Raw genomic sequence first — 17,170 nt, 5'->3', positions numbered from 1 at the left:
TGCTCCTCAAGAGCCAAAGACTATGGTAGGAGAAGAGACTCAACCGTCTCCAATAAGTGAGAGAGGGATATCCCATGTCAAGCGTGGGGAGGCATCATTTATGAAAGAGGCAAGTGCCAGTCTAGCCCCTTGTACCAGAGGGCCACGGAGATCAGTATTGGCAGTGTATGCATGTCTCTTGATGAGTGGGAGACATGATTTTGGTCAACCTCCTGAGGACTCATTATACCCTGTGATTAGTAATGAGGCCAAATGAAACATAGCCGATCATGTCCAATGCACTCACAGTGATGATAGGGCTCCTTCCATTAGTGGTCCATGGGAACACAGAACCCTTGGGGCCACACTTCATTTGTGAGACTAAGCTGCCATCTCCTGCCTCTCCTCTGTGGACTACCACAATTTGGCATCGTAAACCACCTATTATCGCTGAACATGTTCCTAAATCTCTGTCCAGCATGAACTTCAAGTGTCTTATTATCACTTCCCTTTGTGGCTCACTCTCATCCTATTTCAGTCTTCAAGATACATGCTGTAGCCTAATAGTCCATTACAAGCTATGAAATAGCCATCTCCAACATCCAATTTGGTGTAATGAAACTGGTTAGAGAAGCTACAGGGAAAGCTAGCTTGTTGAATGTCCCCAGTCCCTTAGGAGCTACCAATCTGAGGTCTGAAGGCCATAACTATGATGTAATGGAAGGCCGCTTGAGAGATCCCTAACAAGTCTTCGAAGTTGCTGGTCTACAGTCCATCTGAGCCAGTCTGGATTCCCTTGGTTTGAATCTATGTATATCCAAGGGTTTAAAGGAAAGCATGTGGAGATCAAATTAGTGTGGTGGCTTACGAGAAAATCTTATAACTACAGAATTGGAAAAATGTCAAGAAGGCAATATTGCATGATGGAAATTGAGCTGTACTGAAATTGAGGATCCTGGTTTTGCCACATGGTGACCTTGAACAAGCTACTTAATAGTGCAACGTGTTGCTAAAGCGGTTTATTACATTTTATCATGTCCTTCCTAAATATGATCTCAGATGATCCGCAGAGCAACACTAGAAAGCAGGTAGAGTAGGTAGTATTATTTTCATTTTACAAGTATGGAAACTGAAGCTCTAGAGGTTAATGATTTGCTCAAGGTTATACAGCGCGTGGCTGGTTGAGTTTGGCCTCAGATCCAGAACTTCTAGCTTCAAGTCCCATGTTCTTTCCACTGTAGCACGCAGCCTCCACAACTCTTAACCTCTGTGGACCTTACTCTCCTTATTTGCAAAAATGAAACATTTGGCCCAGAATATGACAGTCCATTCCAGCTTAAAATTCTGTGTCCGATGAATCACTGGCTGGAAGGGACTTTAAGAAATCACTTAGTCATATTCCTTGCTTCCAGCAGGACTCTATCTAAACTGTTTTGAAAAGAAAATCTCAGCACCACCACCCCCCTCATTTTTTACATCCCAGAGCAGGAAAGGGTCCCAGAGAGTGTCTGAGTACATTCTGGGGTGAGAAAGAAAAGAGGAGCTACAACATGAAACGCTCAGCGGGGAGATCCATTCTCTAGGCTCAGAATCAGTGAGTCTTGCCTCACCAGAAGTGAACGTCCAGTCCTGGGATCCATATCTAAAGTAGGAGAGGCAAGTCCCAGGCATGCTTTGCTGGTTGGAAAGAAATTCCGTGGGGAGAGATCAGAGAGACAGTTACTCTGCTAAGAGGGAAAAAGCTAAGTGACTCAGTAACGATGTTCAAGTTTATTAAGGGCTCCTGGGGAGAGTGATGACTATAGGTCAGTGGTAATGGTTCTATTTAAGGACACAAACAGGAGAATCCTCTTCATTCAGTAAGTGTGACAAAAAGAAGGCAGGGCAGACCTAGTTCTGACTTTGCTTGTATTGGCGAGGTTGGCGGCAGAATGGGGATGGGAGGAAAGGCTACTCTCTGAAGTTGGTGCCCCTGAACCTGTGAGTTGACAGCATCATTCCACTTTCTCTCACAGCAATGTCCTCCGCAAGTTGGAACACCAGATAAGGTCACACAACCTTTCAAGGACAAGGGACTGTCAGTGGACAACTGCCAGCAATCAGACCAAATTATAAGTTCCGTCTCACATTCTTCAGCTCACTTGGTTATAATTTTAAAACCCTAGTCCATCTCCTACCTTCTTCCTGTTTCTCTCCCTGGAAATAGATGTTAGGAACAAAGCAATGACTTTGAGGCCAGAAGACTTGAGTAACTACCACAACTCTACAACTTACTAATCGAGCTTGGGCAAGGCGTTCCCTACTCTAAGCCTCAATTTCTCATCTTTGAAATGGGGTGGTAATCATACCTACTTTAAAGTTAAATATTCCTGAAGATTAGATGAATGAACATAGGTGAACATGCTCTGAAAAGGGTAGTTTGGATCATTAGTAGTAGTAGTAGTAGTCGTCCAATTTCAGGTCCTTTCTATAAACTATGAGGTCACTGAAGTTTCTTTTTATTCTGCTTTAATTCCATCCTCAGGCCCAAATCAGAATTACAGCAGTTTTTCCATACTTACTATGTGTCAGGCATATAATCGTGCTTAATCCTCACAAGATTAAGAGCCTGTGGGCTTGCAGACCTTTAGGTCTCTGAGGAGTTGGGGCCTTTCCTACCTGAATACAGATCCAGGCCTCTTGGTTTCAGGTTGCAGTTGATCTCTTGGCAGTCCCTTGAGTGGCCTCATCAGCTGTTGAGTCTAGATCAGGTCCCAGGGCTTTGCTGGGTCCCTCAGCTAAGTCTTCATCAACTTACCCTGATTCACACCCCACAGTCTTCTCTCCTTTTCTTGTGCTTGTCCCTAGGTGCCTTCTTCACCCCTCATGCTTCCCTTCCATTCCAGGCATACCCCTTCACAAGAATATCCTGCTTTGTCTTTTCTACCTTTCTCTCAGGGCCAGATAATCTCCCATCAGGACCTTGTAGCTCTCCACAGTTTGCGCCACCCTAACCCATGACATCAGCCCAGCAAGTCCCCGCTCCCAGCCCCAGCACGTTTACTGTTTTTGCTTCATTGGACGGAAAACTTTAACATGTTAAACACAGCCACTATATTACTCTCGAACGTCACAGAATGTGAATTTTTAGAGCTGAGAGAGACTTTGGGGATCATCTGGTCTGTTACCTTTATTTTACAGATGTGAAAACTGAGGCCCAGAGAAGTTAGGTGGCTGTCCCAAATCACAGCTCTGGACCAGAGCTGGGGCTGATTCCAAATCCAGTCAATATTGTCTTTCCTTCCAATTCTCAAAATGTTTGAAATGCATTTTATTCCATCCACACATCCCAGTCTGCTGTGGCCCCTTGGTCAGTGTTTGTAAAGGAGTCTTTCCCTTACCACAGGAGCCTGTTCAGACTCTTAACATTCATCACAAGAAATGTTTTCTTTTTTTTTTTCTTAACATACACTCTTTCCACTGAACTTAAGCCTGTTTACTCCTCAACAGAATACAAAGGACAGTTGGTCACACTCAACTCTAATTTATGGACTGGAAGAGTTAAGTCTCCCCTTAGCTTTCTTTCTCTGGGTTAAATAATACCAGATCTTTGTGCTTTTTCTCATCGTTCTTGTTCTCCAACAATTTCATCATCTTTGTTTCTATCTGTTGAACTATGTCCAAATACTCCATGCCTCTCAAACTGTGAAGTCCAGAACTGGACAAAGAAGTCTCATAAAGGTATGATAAAGTGACGATTATGTCACAGTTCCTTCAAACTGGGCTTCAGTGAATGCAGCCAACTTTTACGCTCATGTTTTAAGTGATAGCCGGACCTCACTGGATCACTTTCAGCTTATTATCCTCATTTGGCTGGACGTTGCTTAGCCTGTGTTTGTGATAATAATCATTTCCTCCATGTATCATCCGGAACTTTTCCTATTGAGCTGTTTTTTCCTTTGTTCCTGACTACTTCTCCAACTCATCAACTCATTTGGGACTCTAATCCTATTCTTCCACTTCTTAATTCTCAACCCCAGCTACTGTCCCAAGTAGCTTAGCACATTAAATATCCCTGGAATTCACCCATATAGGAGCAGACCTTTGAGACTTCCGGCCCCTCCAAGCACTTCTCCCTCATGACTCCAGGGTTTGAAAAGCAAGCAGTCCATCTCCCAACACTGGGCCCTCAAACTGACCATCAGACAGAGTTATAAGTGCTGGATAAAGTAAGAGACCACTGGAGAGCCTTCCAGAAGATATATAGCTAAGAGCTATAACTCTGATCAATTCAGAGATAACTAACCAAGCTCAGATCTGCCTTAGGTACAATGGTGGGAGTCTCCAAGGTTTCACTTTGACTCAGAAATATGATAATTACAAACATTTGCATTTACAGACCACTTTGATCTCCATTAGCTTAAGAAACCCTTAATGCTAGTGGAGTGGCATTATGGAGTAGAGCCTTGGAATCTGCATTTTAATAAGCACCTCAGAGGATTCTGAGATAAGGTCAGTAGAGCACACTCGAAGAAACCCTCTCTTAAACTATCATTTCTAGAAGACACGTTAAATGCAGCATTTCTGCCTTTGCCCTGTGACAAAGCTGGCACATAAAAATCAGCAACAGACATCTCCTCATCTGGACAGTTGCTTAAAAGGGTTCGCTACTTACCCTGGACCCGTGGCTGTGTCTCTCAGGACCTGCCACCCAGCCCTGGTTCAGTCCTGCTTTTGGCCCCTTCATTTTGCCAAGTTGTTCAACTTCTCCCTTTCAAGTACTTGGCCCTGCCTCCCCACTCAGGTCTTGGATAAACTCTGGCCCCTGATTTTGTCAATCTTTGCAGCTCCAGATCAGAAAGCCTGTCTCCCTGAGGCCTTTCCAGATGCAGCTATATGATGGACCTGAATCATGAGAGGGAATCTGATGGCTCTCCAGGAGGTCCTTATCTGGGGAACCTTCTAATCCTGTGCACCCAAGCTGGGCATCACTTACAGACTTCTCTGAGGGAAAGCTTGACAGCCAACTCCCTCAAGAGACATTGTGGTTCTTGCACTCCTACCACTCAACAAAGCTCAAGATCCGTTGTTCTTTGAAAACCCAGATACTCCAGGAGACCAATAGATGACTAGAGAATGGGCAGTGCAGTCAACGTTAACTGGGCACCCACAACACACCAGGCACTGTGCTGGCTCCTTTCCAGCAGTTGTGTCTTACTTCCCTTTCATTGATAGAAGCATACCTGGGATGGGTACACATGGTGCCCTCTTTCCAGTCTCAGGGCGCTCAGAGATTATGTCTTCATTGAGTTACAAATACTGAGCCCTACTATACATCAGTCACTTAAGTCTTTCTGGCTCACTAAATCTGTGAGAGGTCCCTGGCTATAGTCTTCTATGCATGTTTTATTGAGGAGGAGGTGCGGTTCTGAAGAAAAAAGTTTCTGGGGTCAAAGCAGACTAATAGGTTGAAAATTTACAAGGGACGCAGGCGGACTCTCAGTCTTGGTAGACATATACCATTCACTACCTCTTTTATATTCCCTTTTTCCAGTGCAGACATCTTCTACACAGTAGGCTTCACTCTTCCCACACTTCTTTAGAAATGTATCCGAATTGTGATAGTGGGACAAGGAAAAATAACATACTTTGACAGCAAATAACACAGTGCGAAGAAACTGTTTTTCTCCCACCTTGGTCTCTGCTATCTTGTGACACTCTGAAGAGAAATTTCAAAACATCAGCCTCCTGAGTGATTGCCACATGCATACCTTGCCTTATCTTCAGCAGATGGGAGAGCTCTTTGAGAAGACAGCAAAGTATTTGGGGCTGGAGGGAAAGAGATGTTAGACCTTGTTGGGGCCTAGCCTTACAGCCTTGGAATATTATCCATACCTAAAAGCTGAAGTTTTGCTGAAATAAAGTTACCTTTTATGTTATAACTTGGCAAGTTATGAAATAATACTAATGTTAAATGACTTCTTAAAGGCTTTCAGAGCATTATGGCAAAATTCTATACCTTATCCCTAATTAGGTCAAGTTAAACTAAAAAGGAAAAGCAGTCTGGTTTGCTAACCACAGAGGAGGTATTGCTTTCGGGTGGAATTCGTATCCAGATCACACTGTCTGACTTGACGGTAATACACAGGAAACAATTTGGGGCATTTCTTTCTTTTGGTTTTGATATTTAAGCTATGAGGAACTTGCAATCCAGAAACTGGCATTTCTAGTGTTAACAGTTATCACAGTGCACTAGCCAAGATGTCCCTGTTTAAGATCTTGCTGCTGTTTATCATAATGTGAGCCCACAATATACCGTGTCCGATTTCCAATACACATGTGCTAGTTATTACTACCAATATGAGTATCTGCTGAGCCATTAATCAAGGCCCCCAACACGTCCTACCAACGCACTTTGAAACTTTATCTGCTGAAAAAGCAAAATTTCCTTCCACTAATGAACACTTTGAGGAAAGCAGACTGGTTAAGTGTCTGAAGCAGCAGAGTGACAACACAAGTAAATGCCCATTTAGAGAATGCGGCTGATCTCGTGAAAACTGGGAAATATAAGTAGAGTTCTACATTTCAGCTTCTCATGAAGATCTTTACTTTAGTAATAATAATTAGTTTTTGCTAAGCTCTGATTGGGAGCCTCTTTACATTTATTTTCGCCTTTAATCTCATAATCCTATGACATGGGTACCTATACTATTGCTGTTTTCCAGATTCGGAACTGAAACTCAGAGAGGCGAAGTAACTTGCCTGAGTTCATGGAGGAAATGACAGAGTCAGGGTTCTAACCTCTGTGTGGCTGACACCAGAGCCCATACTTTCTGGGGGCCATTCTTCTTTCAAAACCATTGGTGCCTCCAGAGAGGGAAATGGTTAAGTAATTACTCCCATATGCTACAAATGACAGACAGGAGCTCTTCAGATATTGATAGCTTTTAAACATTTGTTGAGCATTGACTTTGTCCCAAGGGTTTAGATAGGCTATATCATTGAATCCTCTCAATAAACAAATAAGGTAGGTTCTGGTATCCCTGTTTTCCTGGTAAATAACGTCCTGTTCTCTCCCATCACCCAGCATTGCCTCTGTGCCCTTAGGGATTCATTTCGTTTCTACTTGACCATGGTATTTGAGGACGACTAAAAGAAGCAGCCAATGGTAGTTGTAGGAAAGAAGACACAGCGATGGAAGTCCAAAAGTGTGGTTCTAATCCTGGACACCATTGCTCATGGTAATTCTCTTCATCTCCTCTAAACTTCTATTTCTTTTTCACATATATAGGATTTCCTTTAACTAAATTAGGAGTGTCATCTGAAGTTTCATGAAAATAGCATCCGCATTCGAAACAGATTTCTTTTCTAATTCTGGCTCTTCCACTAAATTCGTTGTTAGTGCCATCCAGTGGATCTGACTCCTAGTGACTCTATGTACAGCAGAGCCAAACCCTACCCGGTCTTTTTGCGCCATCCTCCCACCTTCCAGTGCTATATCAGACAGTGCTCTGCTGCTATTCGTAGGGTTTTCATGGCCAATTTTTTTGGAAGTGGCTGGCCAGGTCCTCCTTCCTAGTCTGTCTTAGTCTGGAAACTCTGCTGAAGCCTGTCCACCATGAGTGATCGTGCTGGTATTTGAAGTACCAGTGGCCTAGCTTTCAGCATCACAGCAACACACAGCCGCCACAGTATGACAACTGGCAGGTGGTGATGTGGTTCCCTGACTGGGAAATGAACCTGGGCCGCAGTGGTGAGAGTGCCGAATCTTAACCACTAGACCACCAGAGGTGGCTCTTCCACTAAATATCAATATTCAAATTTCTGAACCTCCCTGACCCTCAGTATCCTGTTCTGTAAAATGGAGGCAATGGTACCTGCCTTTAAGTTTTGCTGTAGAGATTAAATGAGATGCTGCCTATGGTATGTATGCACAGCATCTGATGTGTATTGTTAGTAGGGCCCTTTAAATGTTAACTGCATCCCTCTCCTCAACGCCCTACCTGGTACTCTGTGTTCGTAAGTTGTGCTTAATATCCAGATGTGATAAGGAATTTGTGTACTGAATTGTGCCATCCATGGTGCTGCTTATAGGGGAGCAGTACTGAGTAGCGGTTGAGAGTTTGATTCCTTGAAGCAGACAGGTGGGGTGGAAATCCCTGCTTAGTCCTTTTCTGTGTGACCGTGGCAAGTTACTTCGCCTCTCTAGGCCTCAGTTTCCTCTTCTCTAAAATGGGTCTAACAATAGTGCCTCTCATGGAGTTTTTGGGAGAGCTGAATTAATTAATATATGACAAGCACTTTAGAAGATACCTGACACAGAGTGAGCACTCATTAAATATTAGCTGCCATTATTACTATTACTGCCTATTATCTTGGTGGCCTCGTGTAAGCTTTTTAAAATAATTGGTTATGGTTAGCTGTGCGGAGTGAGGCCATGAAACTGGTTTTCTCAGTGCAAATGGGGCTGCTCACAGGGGGCTCGTGAGAGGCTGAGTGCTGACCTTGGCCCCATTAGCACTGTTCTCTAACCAGCACAGGCACGGGGCCGTAATGAGGATTATTGAAGTAACATATGGAAAACTCCTACAGCTAGCTCTTGGGAGAGGAAAAAGGCACTAAATAAATACAAGGAATTATTAAAAAGTAGGAGACGACCTCACAGGGATGCTGGGCCTTGTATGTTATTTGCTATTCTAAGAAGAACCTGGGGCAGGCAGCCAACTTCATCACCAGGTGACAAAGTGGTCTCCTGGCTGCTGTTCAAGGGACGGCAGCATGTAGCTTCACCTGAGCAGATCCCAGGCCATCCAGAACCTCTTCCTGACTACAGGCAGCCCAACTTTCCCACACAGACCTCAGAAGAAGAAGGGCCAAGGTCCCCTGCTGGATGCTGTGCCTGCCCTGTCCTCCTCCTGTATCACATTCCCAGGGGGCTCCCTTGCCGAGAGCTGGGAGGTGGTATTCTCAGTGAGAAGCCACCAAGCAGAATGCTGGTGGTGAATTCTCTTTGGTGCAGTGCAGATGACTTTGGAGTCAACAGCCATCTGCGTCAACAGCAGGGCTCCAGTCTCACTCTGGGCCCAGCCCAGGGCTTTGTTGTCAAGCTTTGACAAGTGTGGAGAGCACATGGCTCTGTAATTTTGGAGATAGCAGTCCATCAGTCCCTATTTACAACTTTACCACCCACCCCTGAAACATTCTTCTCTCCAGAACCAATCCTAACACCAACATGAAATATACTTAAAGTGGTCTCCAGGTATCACTTGTGAAATGGTGTATATGAGGCTTCCAAGAATGAATCAAAATCTGGCCCACCGCCACTATGTAGTTTAAGGCCTCTCGTTTCCCCTTGATATCAGTGGCATAAGATTCATTTCCATGGCTCCAAGCAATGACTGTAGAAACAGCCTATTTCTCTTTGCTACAAAATAAATAGTATCTTAGCCATGATGTCTTATGTTATAAAGTCTCAGAAGATCAGGATAATAACTATGTAAGTCTCATCATTCAAGAATATAGCACTCCGTGACATGTAAACTTTATTTATACTTTTCTTGTAACAATGCAATCTAAAAGTACAGATAACTTCTCCACATAATGGTATAAATATGCTAGGATCTCAACCCTCAAAACTATTAAAAAAATTAAGATATTTATGTTAATGGCGCATAAAAATATGCATAAAATATTATGAAAACATAGCCTGCCCTCTCAATTTGCATGGCAAAAATAGTTTGGGGAAGAAAAAAGAAAATTGAAAAATCACCACTCAGAAGAAAAAATAGTATTACTTCTATCTGGCTTGCCTTCCCTTCTTCAACCAGCTTCAACAGTGCTGCACTAATCATCAGATAGGAAGAGAATTGAACATTTCAGGAGCTTTTTAAACCTAGAAGTCTTGAAAGTGTAAACATTAGAATTAAAATGTTTTCTCTGACATTTAAAATTTTAAAAGGATCTGGTTAGCTTAGTTAAGTTCTTCAGAAAGCTTTGGCTGACTGTATTGACTGCAATACAAAATAGATAAAAAATTGTCTGGCTCACTTATTACAATGGAATATATTTTTCTTGTTCATGTCTTTTTCTTCAGAGTTCAGGATTATTAAAATATTTACAGAAAAAGATGTTTCTAAGGCTGCTAGAAAGACAGATCGTAACAGTAGATCCTGATAACAACAAGCCAGGGTGTGACAGCACCTCTTCAAGAAGGGGTGGGGGTGGGGGAGCATGTGCCATCAAAAGTCCTTGCGAAAAAAGCTCTGGCAGGTTTTCAGAGCCCCCTCCATGTAATCACTCTGTTACAGCGCACCCCTCACTTTAAAGACCTCCCATGCATTTAACACTTATTTTAAAAAAAGAATTGCACATTTTCCTTATTTATTCAGATTGTATACTTAGAACAAGGCTCATCATTTCTCCTTTTTTCCCTTCCCCCTTGCAGTGCTCTGAGGTCATTCTCTGGGGTTCTTGACAGATTCTGAAGGTGACTCGACATGAACTCTCTCCGGTGTTCTGGTTTGTCTGCTTCTCATAAAGAGCTAATGTGCTCCAGAGTCCCAGGGGCAGCTCTTACCCAACAATCCCATAAGCTGCTTTCCTTCTGCTCTCCGATTCACCAGGGCCCTCCCCACGTTTCAGACAAAGGAGAGTGCTGAGCAGGCTGCCGTGGCTGCTGGAGAAATGCTCACGATGTAATCATAGCAGCTTCAACTTTGAAGTCTGTCCATATATTCGTTAGGAACAGCTATTTTACAGCTTTAGAGAGAAAAATTAAAAATCTATAAGAGAGGGAGAAAACGGGCCATTTCACTGTAGAAACAGACTTGAATTCTAGATTAAGTCAAAAATGAAAGTTTTTGGGTCCTTGTGGGTATAAATTAATATGAGACAATGCTGTCAGGAAAGAAAGTGTGACTTCTATTTGCCTAGGAGGTGAGAGTCACCATTAGTCCCAATAAATCCAAGAAGGGGAAGGAACCGCTTTGGCCGTGGTGATGTGGTGCTCAGCAGTAGAGAAGCTCTTGGCCTGAACACTTTTGCGTCAAGCATCTGCTTTCAAGGTCTCTTCATGAATGCCCTTTTTATGTGCGGATATCTTTATTCTTATACAAACTTGGTGAAAAACACTGTATGTACTGTTGTAGCATGAAATGACCTCACTGGCTTCCACAGCCACCCCACCTAACGTAGCCCCAGTCACTCTCCTACTGTGTTTTGTTTTCTTCATGACATTGCCCTCTCTGAAATTATTTTCTTTCTGTGATAGTTTAAGTCCTTGTCTCTCTCCCCTGCACTCACCCTCGCTGGTGTAAACCTGCAGTAAGTAGGTGCGTTGTCTTCTCCTCCTATGTAGCCAGGTCTTCATTTTGCTTCATAATTAGCTTCTCTCTTCTCTCCCAGTGAGATTTTCAAGATCCAACCAAAGGGCGCTTGGGGGATGGAGCTCAGATTTCTTTGACCTCTGCAAGAATCACTTCATGATTAAAAGGCATCCTGTTCTTGGGATGTTGACTTGGTGGAGCCAAGAATTTTCCTATAAGCTATTGCTTGGTCGTTAAGGAAACACAACAGAATACAACCCTAACATGTCACATTCTACAGATACTCATTTATGATACACTGTGTTATTTTTTACCCACTATCTGAAGCAAGATGACATAATCCCTGGCTGGTGTGAATTCTTTTTAGCATGTCTTTGCATCAGTAGATCTAGTTGTAGGACAATCTACTTAAGTGTATAGGACAATATGCTCACATTTGTTTTCTTTATTCAAATCAACTTAATTCTTATTGTGACCATGTTTTTAGAAAGCATGCAATGGTCCTTATAGCTGTGGGAAGCTTCATGGACAGATAAAAGAACAAAGGCAAATGTTACAAACATATTAATATAACACCAAGGCATAGTGGAGCAAAAGTAGAAGACTAGTATTTAATTGCATTCATGCAAAGTCAGAGACTTTCTTAATTTGCTTTCCATGCCTCTGACAATGAATTCTTCCCTTAGCTTTTGTAAGAAATTATAAGAGCTGGCTGCCCATTTTGCATAAAATGTATCAAGCCTCGTATCAAAGGTTAGACATGCATTACTTTGTTTAATCCTCCTAACAGCCTTAAGAGATGAGTACAAATAAAATATGGGTTAAAAGACCACAGTAGTTACTAGAAGATGGAATGATAATGCAGGTGTCCCTTAATAGAAGATAATTGCCCTAAAAAGTATATATTTCTTTTCAACTTTTAAAATGTTGCATAGATTGGGTATTTCAATATTATCATGTTTTGCTTCAGGTTTCCTTTTTGTACATTTTTAATAAGTTGAACGTACATAAAGTAATATTTGTTTATGGTAAAAAAAAATACAGAAAGCTATAAAATGAAAAGTGAAAGTTCTCTATCTTCCTTCAGCCTCAGTCCCATAACTTAAGTTACAAGTTTCTCCTCTAAGCCTCCAGAAGTCTGCTTTTCCATTCTGTACTGTTGTGGTTTTACTGGACAATGTATTTTTGACGGCTTCATCTAACATTATTTTTAAAGACTGCATAGTATTTCATTGTATGGGATACCATAATTGAATTGATATTTCTTCTTTGGTGGACATTTAGAGCAAGATGAATGTTTTCCTATTACTTTAAAAAATGCTAAAATGAATATCCTTGTACATAGGTATTTCATATGTCCTTGTGCCCTTGTGTGAGGATACCAAAGCGTAACTTCCTAGAAATGAAACTGCTGGGTCCAATGCATATATATTCTAAATGTTAGCATTGCCAAATTCTCTTCTTAAAGGGTTACACCAATTCGTATTTCCATATTAGGTTACAGCAATTTTCAATATATAGGATTGTTGCCTTATATTTGAAATGTTTTCGTTTTCCTTCTGCATGTTCATAGAGCTCCCAGGTGGAAAACTCCTCCACCCATCCTCCACCACCACCTCCACAAAGAAGCCTACATACCCTACACAGACCGTATGTGTATAATAATATTACAAAGTACAACAATGCTTTCTGAATATCCCTTTCTTTCCTCCCTCTTGGAAATTATGTACATTCTGATGATATTATTTGCTAAAGATATAAATGTACTTACAGACGGCTTTCTAAAGATGAAGTGATATGATCCAAACTTTGGAAAACCAGGTCCTGGCCTCCATGGGGGGCGGGCGGAGCATGCCTTTTCAGGATCATGATGTAACTTAGTTAATTGTAATTCAAAGATTGATGCAAGAAGGCAGAGGGTTCAAGAGTGAAGTCAATTTTTCCTGAAGTTAGGAATAAATCTACAAATTCTGGTTATGTGAATTGCTGAAAAATTATTGTGCAGGGATCAATAAATCACTTCTAAAGCCATGTTAAGAGACCACCCCCTCCATCTCCTCAGTATACTGGTTACAATTACATTACTAGGCTCTAGAGTGTTGGGCAAACTCATTCTTTTAGCTTTTAACATTGCAGTAAATGACCTGGCAACAGATGTAACAGTTTCTTTGTAATGTCTAACATTAACTCTATAGTCACTGGCCAGAAAATCTCTTTCTAATCCTACCAGAGTTTTAGAGCAATTAAGTACTTTAGTTCTTAGGCACTTAGAAATCGTGATGATGCTTTACAGGAAGTAGAGGTGAGGGAAGAGGGAGGAATTTCTCCTGCTCCTCAGTGACATGAGGGTAAATTCAAAACATGGGAGATCATGATTATGAATATCTGCATATTATGTATATAGAGCAAAAATACACATTTTGCACCTTATTCAGGAGAGTGACTTTTGAACGAAAGTAAATAGCTAAAAGTAGTGATTCTGCACAAGCAGCTAAAGAGCTGGTTTGCCTTTAGTTTTTTTATGATTATTATTTCTCAACCCTGAGAAAGGACTATGTCTGATGGGACAGAGACATTTGGAACCCTGTGCAGAAGCTGGAAGGTTGGCACCCTCTCTGGAAGTTTGGTTCTGAGGCTTGAAATGTTCAGAGTGCAGATGTGGCTTCTGAAGACGCACACAGCGCGACCATGGCAGGGCGTCCCTTCTGTAGAGAACGGTGTTTTTCGGTCCCAACAGATGCTTTTATGGATGTGCCAAACACAAGAAGAAATCATGCATTTTCTTCACGTTTTGGGTGGTATGTGATTGTTCTCCAAGAAGAATGTTGAAAAATAAGAAGTGATATCAAAAATTGGGGGAAAGAGTAGGCTATTCAGGAAACTATCAAAATACATTTGCAAAATAAGTTTCATGAAAATTATTCCTTAGTTAAATGACAGAAAATTTTAAATCTCTTGAAAGCTCTAAAATGTGCTTTTGAAAAGTTAAATTACACCTCATTGGATTTGAATTTTAGTATGTGATTTCATAACACAAACATGTTTAAAGTTAGAGGTTTTATATCAGCGAACCTCGGCAAAGAAAACTTGGAAACATTAATACAAAGCAAATTAATAATGAATATGACTAAATTTAGAAAGCCTTTCTTATATAGAAAATACTCTAATGTCACATATTGACCCAGGTTTTTGTACAAGGTGTGAAATAGTTTTAAAATATATATTTTGTGATGCAAACTGTTTACAAACATGGGAACATTATAGCATTTTGTGTGCTAGATATAAGCTCCGTTTAACAGCTAACGCATCCCCAATAAACCATCCTAATTATAAAGCTCCTGGAAATCTCAAGAGTTATCTTGATTAAATTAGGCTAATCTAGTAAATGCATCATAATTAAGAAGATTATGCCATTCTTTAGTATTCAGTGCACCAGGCGTTGGATGCTTTGCCCCACTTTCATGCATTAGCTGTCAGTTGTTTGCCAAAAGAAAGATTATAGCACCAGTCATCATAGTCTCGCAATCAATTATCCATCTAGTTCTTGAATTCTCTCTACAAGATCCCTTCCAATTGTTCCTCCATCTTCAGTATACCTAGTGACGAGGAACTCACTAACTCATTCCAGTCTATTCCATCTTTGGGCTTATGGAGTAATTTTAGCTGTAAGAAACCTCAGGGAATTCTTTTAGATCCTTCACAATTGACCTAGTATGGTACCCAGACAAGTATTTTTAATCCCAACTTTGAATAACCTGGAAAAACTGTGGACCCATGAAACATTAAAATCAGAGGGAGACAATGATAATTCTTGCCCAAAAGAATTGAGAAAAGACATGAGTGTGAAACCACATTGACACATGGCACAGACCTCTCCACCTTTTTCTAGCACAGAGTAATTTTTATATTTCCCCAACATATAGAAATTGCTAGAATGATAAGATAGTGAGGAAAGACTTTCTCATAATATACAAAGGCTTGGAAGGATAGAGTGAGCTGTTGGCCACTCTTCCTTGTCACAAGCAATTCTTAGGAGCCCCAAAGAGGTGTGGCTGAGGCGGAGATCATATTATCCAGGTCTTCTGATATATACATATTGGGCTCTGAGAATTAGAATCCTGTTCCACAAGACAAATTTTGAGTATATTGTTCTTTTCCTGTACAGCAAACACACGTAGCCATTATCAACAGCGATATTTTTAAATACAAACAACCCCACATTTTTATCTGCTATGCAAGCAAAGGAACTATTATAATTTCCTGTAACTAGTAAATATCGTATGCTAAAAGCCTTGCCCCCCCCATAATAGTTTTAGAGTTTTTTGTTTTGTCTTTTGCCAAGTCTTTAAGTGCTTTCTGAAGCCAATCTTTACAAGTTGTGTATTGTGCCATCATGGTAGCTTTGGGGCATGCAGGATATAAGCACTAAATGATGGAAGCTAGCCAGGTGGTGGGGACTCTAATTGTCATCAGAAAGGAGAGGTTTTTCATCATGAAATTCATATTCTTCAAAGAAAAAGATGTAAGTCTATATCTGATCATACCATTCATTTAACACTTCAAAAAAAATGAGTCTGTTGGAATGAAATGTCAGCCCTAGGTAATTTGCTCTGAAAAACCAACTGAAATGAAACATGCCATTTTATTCGTTATTCAAATAGCCAAATAAAACAAGGTATAATTAGTCCTGACTTCCTGCTCTTGCTCATACACCTGCGGCCCCTCCCTGCTCCAGCCGCAGCTCCACACACCCAGGATCTGAGGGGAAGCCGTGGAGGCAGCGTTCTTGGGAAATGGCTCACTTTTCTGCAAATTCAAAAGTAGGTATTTGATCCAAATTGTTGGGAAGGGGAGGCCAGATCTGTTTACAGACTTACCTGTGTGGCTGGAATCAGAAACATAGTTGCAAAGTAGTATTTGCAGAGTGTTTGGGACTCCTTCAGAACTCGATTCAAGGAGCGTGTCAGGTGTTTAATCCGGGTTTCTGTGTAAATAGGTACATGGTGTGGTTGTGTGTGTGTGCCTGAGTGTGTGGGTATAAAATGTTGCTGAACATTTTTGAAGACATTCCTATTGACTTGATAGGATAGGTGCAGGGCACATGAGTGCTACCTGCCAGTGATATAGTTCCTTCTACACCCAACTTTTTATTATCTAATTAAAAGAGTTCCCTTCTCAGTGGATACCTCATTTATTATAGCTCTCCTTGGAAAGCTGGCTTTGAAATGTGGACTTCTAGAAGGAACACAAAATAAGAACAGGGAAAAGCATTCAAGAAAGGGAGTGGCTTTGACATGAGTTAGCTGGGAAAGCCTTAACCTGAAAAAAGAAAGAAAACACATTTCTGTACATACAATTACTGACTGACGGGGCCAGTGTACAGCTTAACGTTGCTCACACTCTCATTCTGTTTTCGGTGCGTGTTTTGTGGTTCCTCAGAGACCACACTAGCCACATTTGAACGTCATTAGACTCGACTAGAGCCAGAACACTGTGCGAGGAGGCCAGCGAGCTCTCCCTTAGCCTTAGTCAGAATATCCACCAGATCTGAGAGGCCGAAGCTGCCCTCCTTGCCCAGAGCAGCTGAGCTTGGCTCAGCTAATGGGGCCACAACCAGCACAGTGTTCGCTGAAGGCTCCTTTGGAGAGGAGACGAAAGATGGAGAGGCAAAGCCCTTTGAATTCTAAAGTTTCAGCTTTTTCAGAAAGAGAGCTATTTTCCCCTCATTCTCTATCCTCACTTCCATTTCATTTCCTCCTCCCTTAGCCCTAATCATGATTAGCTGGCAGCATGATTAAGGCAAGAGACTGAGGGACTAATAAACTAGGAAAAATTGTAGATGATATCCCCTGTGCTTTGCCTTTGGGGAAAGATGTTCCACGGCTGAG

General features: G+C 41.5%; 1 protein-coding gene across 9 annotated transcripts in view; it reads left to right on the top strand.

Moving 5' to 3' along the window:
• The window catches only part of PALLD (palladin, cytoskeletal associated protein), a 382,662-nt gene that overhangs the window by 125,259 nt on the left and 240,233 nt on the right, over positions 1 to 17,170 (top strand). Inside the window, exon 1 of one of the 9 annotated variants that reach the window (XM_070611503.1) lies at positions 15,972 to 16,102. The exons of 7 other annotated variants lie outside the window; for them this stretch is intronic. The gene's annotated coding sequence lies outside the window, so the exon portion shown is untranslated. Of the gene's footprint in view, positions 1 to 15,971; positions 16,103 to 17,170 lie in introns of those variants that run through there. One more of the 9 variants, XM_070611504.1, reaches the window with a different exon arrangement.

This window comes from Equus przewalskii, chromosome 2 (genome assembly GCF_037783145.1).
Source record: "Equus przewalskii isolate Varuska chromosome 2, EquPr2, whole genome shotgun sequence".
NCBI lineage: Eukaryota > Metazoa > Chordata > Mammalia > Perissodactyla > Equidae > Equus > Equus przewalskii.
Note: the sequence above shows the minus strand (reverse complement) of the source record. Positions and strands in the feature narration are given on the sequence as shown.